Raw genomic sequence first — 14201 nt, forward strand, 5'->3', positions numbered from 1 at the left:
AAAAAAATCTTCCACTACCACCAGCATTGCTTCACCTTAGCTCGTGACCTACCACGGCAGCGTATGATAAGATGTCAGGCAATAGAGCTGCACCTATGAATTCATGCTGTCCAGCACAGCGTTTTAACTGTGCCACTGACTAATCAAGCGGGTCTTAACTGGTCTGTGGTTCCATTTCACCATCTAGGTTTCAAGTCACTTTGGGACTCCTGCTACAGCGTAAAAATAGATGTTATTTCTCTTGCAAAAACACAAAGAAATTATCCAAATGAGAACATTCAGAGGCACAGCAAACCCAAAACACTGGATCAGGGGCTGCTTTCCTCCAGCCATTAACACAGAGCCCTTGTAATTGTCATATTGCATACACACTGCTGAATTACTACAGCTAGATACTGGGTGCATCCTTTATTACGATTTCCAGGAAAATACTAATTTAGAACCAGTGTCAAATTCTAGGCTTACAGGACAGCCTTTCTGACAGCCAAATTCAAATGCCTACAGTCAAGCAAAGCTGGTGGTTGGGGTTTTTTTTGAAGCTGCTTCACAACTCTGCTTCACACTGAATTTGTAAGAATTGCTGCCAGATGCAGAGAGATCAGGAAGGAAGCAGAGAGGAAGAATCCCTCTCAAAAGGGCAAGGAGATGCTACAAGAGCTCCAGGAGGAGGAGACAAAGCTGCAGAATCAGGTGGTCTCATCTCCTCCACCAAAACACAACCCCAGGTTTAGAAAAACAATGACCTTGAACCACAAGAAGCACCATACCTGAGTTATTCTCCATAACAGTATAAATCAATTTGCAAACTCTCAGCAGCAGCATGACTTTCTTTTCAGGTGAATACATCTTCTGCGTGGTCACAGACTTTCAACATCCACATAGTCTGGTGTTGGAACAAACACGCCCAGTTCCTGAGGATTCCTCTGCCGCACCACCTGAAAGTTTTCCTTCAGCTGTTTCCAAAAACCATCTGCAGTATGAAACACTTTCAACATTGCTTCATTATGGCTCTTCAACGGCTTCAGAATGCGCTTATGCATGGCCTTCTCCAGGACAACATCTGCAACGGGAAAACACAAGTTGAGCTGTCTTCCTCCTCTAGAGCAGAGCCAGTAGTAACAACCACTCCCAAGAGACACTGTAGAGCAAGACCTACTTGCTAAGGCTTAGTTATTACAGAAGCTGAGTCTCCAGATGTTTATCAACAAGAAAATAAAAGGCAGAACAGAATCTGTATTCCATTTTCATTTCTGACAACGTGGGAAGTACAAAAAAAACCACAAAGGCAGACTACAGATTGTCACAACAACAAAAAAAAAAAAAAAAAACCAACAAAAAAAGAAATAAACCCCAAAACAAAGCAGCAAGCAAGCAGCAGCTCCAGTTAACTTTTTCTTTTGTTGGCCAGAAGTGTCCCGGTTTTATTTTACTTTGAGCTTAGACTTTAATTCTGAAACTTGAAGCATAACACAGTCAAAACCCTAACTTTTGTCTGCTTTGGCATGAAAGCCCATCTTTCTTTGAATGGTTTCCATCAGAAACTATAACTCACCCAGGGTCTCCTAAAACTTGGCTCAGCTTTAAGATCTTTATGATGCTGGACAGATGACGGGCACTAAACTATAAATGAAAACCAAGCTGCGTTTATCCAGCTTCAGATTTCATCATGCAAGCTTATATACAGCTTTGTCATCAAGTCTGAAGTTCTTTGTTTGGCAATAGTGTGCACATGGCACAGTAACCTCTCAGTTATTTTTCTTTTATTCTTGTTTTACTCAAGGTTTTCTTTAACAGTCAGTCTCCATTTCCAAGGTACAGAACACATCAACAGAGAAAGCTCTTTGGTAAATATTTTCTTTGAAAACCTTTACTTTGTAAGTGAATTTTCTCTCCCACTCAGCCTCCCGATGACAACATAGCTTACATTAATAATTAGCTTATATCCATTATTTGTACTATAGTGAACCGCCACAAGCACAATAGAAACTAAGGACCCTTCAGCCTGGCCACAGCACAAACACCCTGGCGATGGGGCAGGACCAGAGCCCAGACTAGGCAGATGTATTAGGGGAGCACAGGGACCGAGAAGAGAAAGAGGAGAGGCCGTGTCACCACTAGATCACACATTTATACAGGCTAACAGTGGACATCCCTGCTGCTAGTGGCAACTCAAATGTTTCGTTAAACCTCATGCCCTTTCCAGGTTCTTTCCCTGTTCTTACATGTTTCTCCTAGACCAGTCTCTTTTTTTCTCCCCCCGGCCTGCCCTTTTTGGGGGTGGGTTTTTTTTTAGAAATTGCAGGCTATTCCTAAGGCTTGGGATTTACACACACACACACTCCCCTCCAAATAAACATTACCTACTACTTTCGTTTTCTTGCTTTTGCTTTATGTTTTCATTTATTTTATCTTTGTGTTCAACCAATTTTCCTTTTGTGCCTTCAGACTGCTCTTTCTCATACAAACACACCCTTCACACACTCCTCACCTTACAGTGTCTTTGCTTCACATGTAGCATTTATTCTGTACTTGTCTGGCACACAATTCCCAAATGTCCAACCCTACTGGGAGCTCCCATCTCCCCTGTCCCAATTCTGCTGGGGCTTTGGTAGCTTCTCTTACTATTTTCCCCTTCCGAGATCCTGATGGAGGTGGCAAAGCCATGTCTGCTTCATTCCCAGACGCTTCAAACACATCTAGGTGCTCTCTCACGGAGCCTGCAAAAAGGCGGAAAGAGTGAATGTGAGGAGCAGCACTTGCCCTCTGATTTTCTATAGCCACCAGTAAAGGCATAACCAGTCTGACACATGGTCTTGATGGCCTGTCACACAGCGTGAAGGGCAGATCTAGCTTCCCACCAGACCAAAGCCACCAATTATACATAACAAGCGGCAACATTTCAAATGACTGATCTGGTAGAGCCACACAATCACCATTGACAGCACTACCAAACCCAGCCAGGAAAGCAGAAGCATCACCCTTCTGCACAGTGATAGAAACTGCCTCTCCCTGCTATCAGAGCCATCCTCAGGGCTCACAGGGCAGAAATATTTTTCCACCAAGAAAAATGCACAAATCTCACCCACTGGTATGTTAGCTAGCTGAATTTCTAGAGCAGGAGTCCTCAAACTACGGCCCGCAGGCCAGATACAGCCCCCCAGGGTCCTCAATCCGGCCCCCAGTATCTACAGACCCCCCCTGCCCCTGCCATGGGTTGGGGGGGAGGGGGCGGGGAAGGGAACCAAGCAACTGCAGATGACTGCCTGCCACTTCATCTGCACGCCGCCCCCCTGTTTAAAAAGTTTCAGGACCCCTGTTCTAGAGGGTACACATAGTTCCTTGATAGCTTCACTGATTTTTATTTTATTTTTTTTACAGTTCAGCTTGCTTCCTTTATTTATACTGCCTGTTCAGTTTTCTAAAAAAAGTGAAACGGTCAAATGCTTTGCTTGTAAGTGGAACATCTCTGCAGTTTGCATTCCAAGTGCCTATCTTATTTAAGTCAAAATTAAAGCAGTCTGTGCCACCAAGCACTGGATTAAAGAACTCTCTATGCCCACGTTAACTCCCACAGGCTTCCACTGGACATGACTAGTTAACATCAGACATCCTTCCCCTCAACAAAGCGGGGTCATCACCACATCTGGTCACAGGAGGCTCAATAAACTGTAAAGAGTTCAGCACAGATCCCCAGAGCCCTTGGTCCAAAAACAAGGGAGCACCTAGCTTAGGATGGGACATCGGAAAACTCAGTACACTTCTCCGATCCTCTTTATAGGCTCCAGCCCAGCTGGTTCAGCTGCTGCCTGCAGCATCAGCACAGAGGGAGCTGCAGAAACCGTCCCTCCCCAGAGGCTACGGGAACTGGACGTGGCAGGCAGGGAAAACTCCTCCATAGAGCCCCAGTCCCTGGTCGGGGCCAGGCTTGTTACCTGTAGGCAAGAAGTAGAAGCCTCAAGCCTTCTGCCCTCAACCCTCGCTTAGTGCTGCTCCCACAGCTTCCCGTGCAGATGAGCGTCGCAGGAGGCATTATTTCACATTGGCAGTTTGTCACGGGCTCCAAAAGCAGTGCCTGCAAATTGCTCCGAAATGTACTTGATCACACTCCACATTTACTCTAAAAACTTAAATCTGAAGCAGCACAGAGAAACAGAGCAGATAACTCACATGGCTGTGCTCAAAGCTCTGAACAGGGTCTAAATACTTATTGCTGAAGGCTGTTCCTAATGGTTTCTGTGCCGTTAAGGCAATCGGGTAAACAAAAACAGGACAGAACATTGAGTAAAGCATCCTTCAGTGCTGTCCAGTGACTCTGTTACAGCTAATAGGAATCAAATGAAATAAAGGACATAGCCTCTCTTTGGAATCGCAGCCGTAACTGCCTTGGCTCCGTAAGGGCAGACCAAGAGAGACTGTCATTTTAATGCAGCACGTTTGCACAGAACTAGAAAATGAGGAGGTGACTAAGACATGGCAGTGTGTCTGAGGCGGTTGTTGTTCTAAAAAACAAAACAAAAAATCACAACCAAAAAAGCCCACCAAACCAAACAAAAAACCCCACCCCAAAACAACACACAGCCTTTTATTCTCCCTCGTGAATTCTTGGAATAGGCATAAGAACCACAGAGTTCTGCCCTCAAATTAAAAGTGGCAAATTCCAGCAAGTTGAAGCGGCCAACAACACAGCAAGATTGATAAACACTGGAATTATTTCTCAATGGTCAGTAAACACCCCTACGTATCCTAATTAATAGAAAACCTATAGAAACGTTTAGATTATTACTAAAGCCTGGAAGGACAGCATTTCTAGTAATCTGGGTCCTAGACCAATATTCAGTGTCAGAAGACACCTATAAGCTGTTTATCCTTTCTACTGAACTGCTGTTACTGCTGCCTTTCAGAGAAAGGTGTTTCTGGATCCGATCCCCCAAATCAATTCCCAGCTAGCAGTTTTCACTGATTAAATAAAAAAAAAGTATAGGAGGGTCATCCCCCCCCAGGCAAATGAGCATCTAAGTTCTGAACTGGGGACTGATTCGTTGCATATGAACATCTCTGTATACTCCCCAAATCCAAACTGGCAACAAAAATTCTTGTTTGCTTCGGCATATGCAAAGTGTTTTCAGCTGTCCTCCCAGGTTGCTTAATACTCTTCAAGCCAAAACAGACACTCTTCGGGTTTTGTGGGGGTGGGGTTTTTTTGTTTGTTTTGGTTTTTAACTGAACATCATTTGAGCTGAGCACCATGTAGTGTTCCTGAAGTGATACTTATCAATCATTAGCCTCTAGCCTCAAAATGGGAACAGGAAGTGATCTGATAAATGAATTGTAAAGGCAAACCAGCTCGTTTCGTCATGACTTGTGGATGCATCTGTATCCTGTGCTGACGTGCTATTTTGTTTTGCCACAAACCCCACAAGTCTGCATCTGGAAAGGACAACATATTAGTCATCACCACTGTCCTTACACAGCCTCTTTACAGCCTCACTGCCTGAAACTGCAGGCGTGCTCTTGCCTTTTCCTGGCTTCAGTTTACCTGTTACCCACTACTGTTGCTCCACGGAGATTACCTGTCAAACTTCAGATTTACATACAAGCCCTGATCATCACCTACGACAGAAAAAACATCCATCCATAAAAGAAGGCTCAGTAAGAGACTGAACAAGCCTGGGAACCACCACAAAAAGGCACAGTCCTGTAAAGTAACGTTGCCTGGGAGGCTGAAAGCAGAAGGCTGCTTTAGAACACCACGGTGTGTGGTGTGTATGTGCAGAATACACGACTACGCTGCATTTGCTTTCTTATAGCTCTTCCTAATGTCTTGCACATGTATAGACTGGCATGACTGATACAGATCTATTTCAAGACACCTCATGTCAGGATGGCCAGGTGTCCAGCTCTTGGTGGACATCTACAGTGACACATGCCTCACCCCTTGTGCAGACAAGGGCATCTCCTCCAAAGAAGCAAGGCTCGAAAATCAAGACCTCACACAACCTATATGCCTTGATAATCTGCACAACCCTGAAAAGAAAGGTAGGACTGAGGCAGGTGATGGATAGGTGGTGGTGCCAGGAGCTAAACAACTAGGGAAGACAGGTCTCCGGGTAAACCTCCTCCCATTTTACCCGCCTAAAGCATGCCAATGAATGACAGAACTATCTGTGCTAGGTCTGGTTTGCTTTGTTCAGCTGTGGGTTAATTAAAACTCACGTTATGGCAGTGTGGTAAATACCTATCTTTTCTTAAAGAAGAGGTAATAAAGGACCATGGAATAAGTCACAAAGCAAATCAAAGGGATGCCTGGGAAAGGGAGAACCAAATCCTCTGCTCGGCACTTTTACCGCTTGTTTCTTACTTGCCCTATCTGCCTGCTCCTATAGCGAAAGGAGCAGTGGTGAGGGACACAGTGGTTGGCCTCGACTCAATATGAAAAGATACTAGGATGAACCACAGGGTAAGGGAATGGGACACCAAAACAAATGTACAAGCACCTAAAAAGTAACGCAGCACTAGAAAACAGTCACAATATTTTTTTCCCCAAGAGCCAGTAGTGTCATACCATTCTAATTCCTTTAAGAGGATAACTGGATCAGCGAAGTAGAGGGAAGTAGGGGATGGGCTGTATCCTAACCTTTTTAAAGCCTAAAACCCTATTCCATGCAAATCTCCTATAAGCAAACAAGGGAAATCCTGTCATGCTGTAATTACCATAAGGTGGGTGGCTTGAACGGGTGTATAAAATACTGCACTTGGAGCCCAAGACAGGTATTTGCACAGGGGTCAGCCATGATGTCAGAGCAGAGACTTTACATACAAAATCTGCACATGACATCACAGCACGGGTGGAAGAAGGGCAGCCCCAGTCCTTCGCAGACCAGGTTTAATTAATAAGTGAGAAACGGGCCTAAAGCTAACGTGACAAAATCTCATGAGAACAAAAGTAAAACATTGCCTCTCAGCAAGAGGAATACAAAAGCAAAAGCGCTGCTCAAAGCAGCCTCCCCGGAGCAGCCGGCAGAGTGACTCAGCGGGGGACGGGCTGCGCCTCTGCACACCGCAGCTCTGCCCGCCTGCAGACCCCAGCCCCTGCCACAGGGCATGGCCTGCCAGCCAGGGACCAGCACAGCCTCTCCAAGCCTCCTGCAACACCCAACGTTTAAGAATCCATTACAGATGAGACATACCAAAGCAAAGAACAGACAGTATTGTTTAGGCACCTTCCCACACAACCAGTTAATACCTTATGGCCAAATTACTGAAGCAGACAGTCGTTTCTTGGGCTGGGCCCAGGCTTGGGCATTGAGACCGAAGCTGTTCGGGTGTCCACCCTGCCTGGTAGAACAGCGACAGTCGGCTTGATTCCCTTCTCTTCACAGACAAGATGATGCAGTATTACCGTTAGATTGCAACACTACCAGAATCATTCCCGGTTTGTGTTGAAGTACAACAGTAAGTGTTATGACACACAACATGTTAAAAAAGCAGAGGAGAGGTTTACGTATAGCCAAGGACCACTTACTCCAACTTGTAACTAAACTGATAAATCAACTGAAATATATTTATCAGGTAAGCATTAACACACACAAAGTAAACGCAGTAAGGTGATAGTTTAGGCTTAAAGTTCAAGTCAGTGGAGCTTTCCCTGGAAAGAGGCTCATTCCTCTAACCAGCTTGTCCCATTTGTCAGCCTACCAGGATTTAAAGATTGGGCAGCAAACTCAAAAACAGATAAGCCAGCATTGTAGCCAATTACAATTAATTTAATACAATGACTACTGCAAACAATTTAATCTAACACAGTCTGTTGCCTTCACAGGCACGCGGTGACCTGGCTCAGGAACGGCACGGCAGCCGACCCCTGGCCGCGCGGTCCATCAGCTCACAGACACCAATGTGGTGGATGGCAAATGGTGTTTATTGCTGAACGACGCGACACTATATAGCCTAGGTTTACAATGTCACTTCCGTCTGCTTACATCATAAACTAAAAGCTGTTGGCTACCTGGAGGGGGGCCCTGTGTTTCCATACAGCACGAGATCTTCCGGCCGCCAGGCCCTACCTAGCAACATTTCCCACCCACCCCCCACCCCCCCCCCCCCCCCCCCGCTTAACCCAACAGGCTAAAATAGTAAAAATATTTCTAAAAAAGAGTACAAAGATAAGGCACACTGAGCAATTGGCACTTGGGAAGCGACTGGGGGTAATGGAGTGTAGCTTGGGATATTTGGGGAGAGCCAGGGAGAATCGGGGGAAATACTGATCAAGTACATTTTTAAAGCAGTTGTTGGTGTTCTACAAACATGATGTTGACCCTTTCTAGCCGGCTCTGGACAAAGGACACAAGCCTGTTTAATATACAGGGTCCGAAGATCAGTGTCAGCAGGATTATTGCAATCGGACCTACCAAGGTGGATATCAGGGTGGCTAGCCACAGAGATTGGTTAAACCATGATTCAAACCACCCTTGTTGGGCTCCCCTGTCTCTTTTTCTTTGAGCCAATCTCTCTCTCAATTTGGCCACCGAGTCCCTAACTACTCCGGTGTGGTCCGCATAGAAGCAACATTCCTCTTTCAAGGCGGCACAGTGGCCTCCTTGTTGCATAAACAGGAGGTCTAATCCCCGTCTATTCTGCAAAACAACCTCTGATAGCGAGGAGAGGGATTACTCCAAAAAGGTAATGGATTTCTCGATTTTTTGTAGGTCTTCATCGATGGCAGCTTGCAGTTGAGGCAGGCCTCGTCACTGGGTCACTAGGGAGGTCACTCCCGTGGCCGTGCCAGCTGCTCCCAAACCAAGCAGCTTTGCTATTGTTACAGCTGTCAGTACTTCTCTTTTTTGAAGCCTGCTATTGGCTTCTCCCCAGTAGCGGTACATTTCTTCTTCTGGATGGTATAGGATCCTAGGAACAATCAGAATTTGTACACAAAAGTCAGCAGAATCGTCAAAAATTTTGAGGGACACACGGGGAGTTACTCCTGATCGATGGCAGATCCACATTCCGGGTGCGGATGGGATCACCCATTTACGGGTCTTGTCAACCGCAATGGTTCTTGCGCAGACAGCATTATCCCAGCTTGCTAGGGCGACATTACCAATACATACGCCCAGGCCCCTGACTTGGTTCAAGGTAACTCCTTTCCATGGTGTATCCCACCTACACTGGGTTGGATTGCTGTCTGATGAATAATCAAAGGAAGCATCAAGGGCAATGCCCTCATAGAAGGGGGGATACACGTCATAACAAAACCAACAGGAATTCATGAGATCCGGGTTTGACTGATTCAGCGACCGAAAGGTGGCATCTAACACGCTAAAAAATGGCTTGTCGGGTAAATGGTGAAGGTTCATGTTAGGTTGGCTTGAGGGAACTATCTGCTTGGTTAGTAAGGGATCGGCTGGGGCGGGCATGGCAGTCTGCAAGTTTTCTTTTCTTTGCTGGTTATCACTTTTGATCACGACGTTGGGGCCAATCGCTGTTCTGCTTTTTACTTCCTGTTTTTTAATAAAAAACAGTCCCCCCCTATCTGTGCCGGGTTGCCAGTATCTAACGCCCCAAGTTTTGCCGATGGTCCATCCTAGGTCATTTTCATTGGTTACGTTTAAGAAAATATGTTGGCAGTCACATTTCCCTCGGCATACTGTCCTTCCCATCCCACTTGGTCTCCTAGGGGTGCAGCCTATTGGTCCCCAACTGGTTTTAAGAAACGGGTCTGGTTTCGCTACCTTCCAGCCAGATGCGATGGTTTCACAGCCCCAGCGAGAACAGTAATACTGATTAGGGACGTTTACAGTAAGATTTGCCGGGGTTAGAGCTGGGACACATATAATACATTATAGTGTTCGAACAGGGGGTTGAGAGGATTAGATCACAGAGATATACTTGAAAACTAGGGGATCCCGGGGTAACTATCCTTTGCAGTATCTTTTGGTCCTCCCATCTTGCCAGTACCCATTCCCACGGCTGATGTTCATACAAGCCGCTAGACGGCGTTATGAACCCCAAAATTGAGATCACACAAAAACATCGCAGCCCCGCCTTGCGGGAGCTGTTTCGCCGTTGTCTGGACTCCGCCGGTGCAGAGCTCTCAGATGCGGACAGGCCGCTTGCCGACTCGTCGTCTTCTCTTGTCACCAGGGTATACTGGTTACGGGGGTGTCCGATGATCTGGTCCTGCAGATAAAAACTCACAGTTTTCATTAGTTTTATTTTGATGGTCTGGCTTGATAGACTTAAGTGGACACCATTTGATTCTGCTATCTTTTCTGACCGCAGCATACCCTTGCCCTGTCAGAACTAATTTCCACCCTTGTTCCCACTCTCCTAGCTCATTTCTGATCATGACGTACGGACCTTCTTCTAGCGCTCGAGTGGCCCAGTGCTTCTGGGCAGGGCTATTCACCTCGTCTCCCCTGGGGAACTGGTTTAAAGCTAACAGGGCTGTTGCTAATAAGTGTGCCTGGTCCCTTGAGGGAATGACGTTGGTAAAACCTTCTGTTTTTGCTAATACCTCTAATTTAGATTTCAGAGTTTGATTTGCCCATTCGACTATGGCTTGTCCTGTACTATTATATGGGATACCGTGTATCAGAGTAATACCCCATTTCAGAGCGAACACCTGGACTGATTTAGACACAAAATTTGGGCTGTTGTCCATTTTGATCTGATTAAGGATGCCAAGCCACGCCATGGCTGTTAGCCAATGTTGGATGGTTGCCTTTGCGTCGGTCTTAAGGTGTTGTGTCGCTACGATCACCCCGCTATATGTGTCTACAGTTACTGCTAGCCATGCTCGAGGTTTTAGCAATTGGCAGAGCGTAAAATCTGTCTGCCACACCTCAGAGGCTTTAAGACCTCTGGGGTTGACTCTGCTAGACCACAATGGTGCTTTTTGACAGTGGGGACATGTAGCTACTATATGTTTCGCGTCAGTGGCCGAGATCCCACATCTCTTTGCTAACGCTTTAGCTCCAATGTGGAGGGACTCATGTAATTGGCGGGCATCTTTCAGTGTCCACAACCCTTTTGCAGCGGCATCTGCTTTGTCGTTGCCGATTTGGAAGAACCCTTTGATTGGGTTATGGCTGTTGACATGGATAACCGATATAGTGCCCTTTCGGGAAAAAAGTGCTTCTTCTAGCATCAGAGCTATTGTGGATGTTGACACGCCGGGCCCTGACATGGCTAAGCAAAGCTTGGCCACAAACATTGAATCAGTTACTATGTTGAGATGTTCTGTTGGGAACAGACCGCATGCCAGCACTACAGCTGCTGCTTCCAGCTGTTGGACGGAGATCGCACGATCGGTCATTTTGACACAGTGCCATTCTCCTCCCGACTGCCATACTGCTGCCGCAGTTGAGGTCGCTGAGGATGCGTCTGTGAAGACCATTGGTCCCTGTTGGGGCCGGTCCATGATTTTCCGCGGGAGGTCGACGTCGACAATAGCTAGCATTTGAGTCCAGGGGGGCTTTGTGGCATACCGGACTTCCCCCCCAAATCCGGCGAGGGCTATAGCTAGATATTCTGACATTGCCACTGATTGTGTTGGGAGCTGTTTGCGAAAGGGTAGGTATATTCTGGCTGGCTCAATGCCCAGATGCCTTAGGGCGAGTTTCCTGCCTTTCATGATGAGGTTACCGAGGCACTCGACTCCTGGAGAGAAAGCGCGTGACGTTTTTCCCAGGACTATCCATTGTATTGGCTGAGCTTTTTCAGGAGGGCCTTGGGCCAGCGCTCCTACCCTCCCCCCTTCCGTGAAATGCACATACAGGTCGAGTGGCATAGCTGGGTTCCACCTGGCGAGCGTGTTTGATGACACCTGTTGTTCGATAAAGTCGAGACAGTTTACTGCCTCTGTCGTCAGAGTTTTTTGTTCCCATGGGTGTTTCCCTTTCAAAGGATCGTACAGGGGGGCCATGATTTCGGGAGGGATCAGGACAACATTGCGGAGCCATTGCAAAGACCCCACTAACTGCTGCATATCATGGAGTGTTTTAACGGCTCGACGGATTTTTATTTGAGGAGGTGTTATATAAGAACTTGTGATTCCCATTCCCAAGAAACTGACACAGGGTCCTCTTTTAATTTTTGCACTCGTGATTTCAAACCCGTTTGTCTTGAGGGTTTCTGAAATGATTGTCACCAGGTGGTCTACCTGATTGCCTGATGGTGCGGCAATCAGGATATCATCCATATATTGAATGATAGTCGCAGTCGGGTCACTGCGCCGAACCGGTGCCAGTGCTCGATCCACTGTGATTTGACAGATAGTGGGTGAATTGATCATTCCTTGGGGCAGCACTTTCCACTGGAAGCGCAAGTTAGGGCGTTGGCTGTTTGGAAACACTACAGAAAAAGCAAACCGCTCTTTGTCCGCCTCATGCAGAGGTATTGAGAAAAAACAATCTTTAATATCAAGGACAGCACAAGGTTGTCCCTCCGGAACCATGGAGTTCATGGGCAACAGTGTTTGAACGGGACCCATTGGTTGGATTTTTTTGTTTACCTCACGCAGGTCGTGGAGGAGACGAAACCCCTCGCCTGCTCGTTTGGGTATTACAAAGACTGGGGTGTTCCATGGACTAGTGGAAGGCTCTATATGACCTCGTTGCAGTTCGCGGTCAACTAACTCAAGAAGGGCATCCATTCGAGGCTTTGACAGGGGCCACTGCTCGACCCAGACTGGGTCAGACGATTTCCATGTCAGTCTGATCGGTGGGAGTGGGTGTACGGCAGTGGCCCTTACTGTAAATTTGTCACTCTGGCTTTTAATAAGGCTAGGGTGTCCCTTCCCAACAGGGGTGGAACTCCTGACATGACGTATGGGAAGAGGGTAATGGTCTTTTCTGGTCCCTTTTCTGTGTGGAGCGTGATTGCTACCAAGTGAGCACTTTTCCGAGCTCAGGTTAATCCCCCGACTCCACCCACCATGGAGGCGTCTTCCAATTTCCAAGGTGGGGGCCAGCTCGTTTCAGGAATGACTGTAACATCTGCTCCGGTATCAAACAAAAAGGGGATACTGATGGTGGTACCATTTAGGGAATTATGGAGGGAACAAATCCTCCACACCACTGGCGGGTTGTCACACCTTACTGCCAGGGCCACCCAGGGGTCTCGCCCCCACCGGGCGGTCCCTGCTGTCCCTGGGACGGAGGCCAGGTTTGTGGGGTCGTTGGCTGGGCCATAAAGTTGGTTGCTTCCTGCAGGGGCAACGGGTTCGGGAGTGACCCCCCCTGTCTGGGGTTGGTGTAATGGGGCCGCCTGACATCCCAAGTGGGAGAGGGCTGTGTGCGGCCCAGGGGCCCCCTCCCCTTCCCGTTTCCCTGCTTTTTAAGTCTGCATTCCCTCGCGAGGTGCCCTCTCTTTCCACAGGCCCAACATGGTCCTTTAGATCGGTTTTGCGGGGGGAGTGCTGTTGGCGGGTCTCCTGATTGGGGGCAATTAATCATCGCATGGCCTGGTTGGCCACATTTGGGGCATATCATCACATTAGCCAGTGCACGAACGGCCACTTGGATTGGGGCTAGGTGTTCCTCGCTCACTACATGTTTAATCATGTCTGCGAGACTTGACCCAGGTGGCAGCGATCGCAGGATTTCCTTGGGTTTTAGATTAGACTGTTGCCGCAAACAGTCTGCGACAACCGGGCCTTTTGCCTCTGGGGGCAGGGTCGAGGAATCGACTGCTGCTTGGAGGCGATCTACAAACTGTGTGAAACTCTCGCTTTCTTTTTGTTTTATTGTGGACCATGGCGATGGCTTGGCAATAACTCTAGAGGTTGTGCGAATAGCCTCTCTAGCTGCACGGGTGGTTGCCATAACTTCATGGGCCCGCAGGCCCTGGGCTTGTGCTTGGGGGGTAATCATTGTTGGGTCTGTACCCATCAACCGCTGTAGGCTGGAGCCGTGTAGCGGATGATCCGCTCCGGTTACTCGGGCTAACTGCCTCGCACAGTTCTCTTCCCATTCTTGTTTAAACACAATCATCCCTGCCCCGTCAAAAATCAACCTACAGGTCTGTTTTATATTGAACGGGAGCAAATCATCTCCCCCAAAAACCCCATCTATGAGGGTGGAGACCATGGCCGAATTGAGTCCTTTGCCCGCGATTGCTTTAACAATCGCTTGTATATCCTTAGGGCTTAAGGGCGAGTGAACCCTCTGTCCCCCGTCCGTCACTCGGACTGGGAATGCTAG

At 47.5% G+C, this 14201-nt stretch overlaps 1 long non-coding RNA gene across 1 annotated transcript; it reads right to left on the bottom strand.

Annotated features, from left to right (window-relative positions):
• Nucleotides 1–587: 587 nt before the first annotated feature.
• LOC308057847 lies at nucleotides 588–7402 on the bottom strand. The gene is made up of 3 exons (XR_013925493.1): nucleotides 7244–7402; nucleotides 2489–2717; nucleotides 588–1060 (listed from the first exon to the last, which is right to left on the bottom strand). It is a non-coding gene; the product is annotated as an uncharacterized lncRNA (long non-coding RNA).
• Nucleotides 7403–14201: the final 6799 nt, after the last annotated feature.

Source organism: Falco punctatus (assembly GCF_963210335.1).
Source record: "Falco punctatus genome assembly, contig: scaffold_103, whole genome shotgun sequence".
In the NCBI taxonomy this organism is placed as follows: Eukaryota; Metazoa; Chordata; class Aves; order Falconiformes; family Falconidae; genus Falco; species Falco punctatus.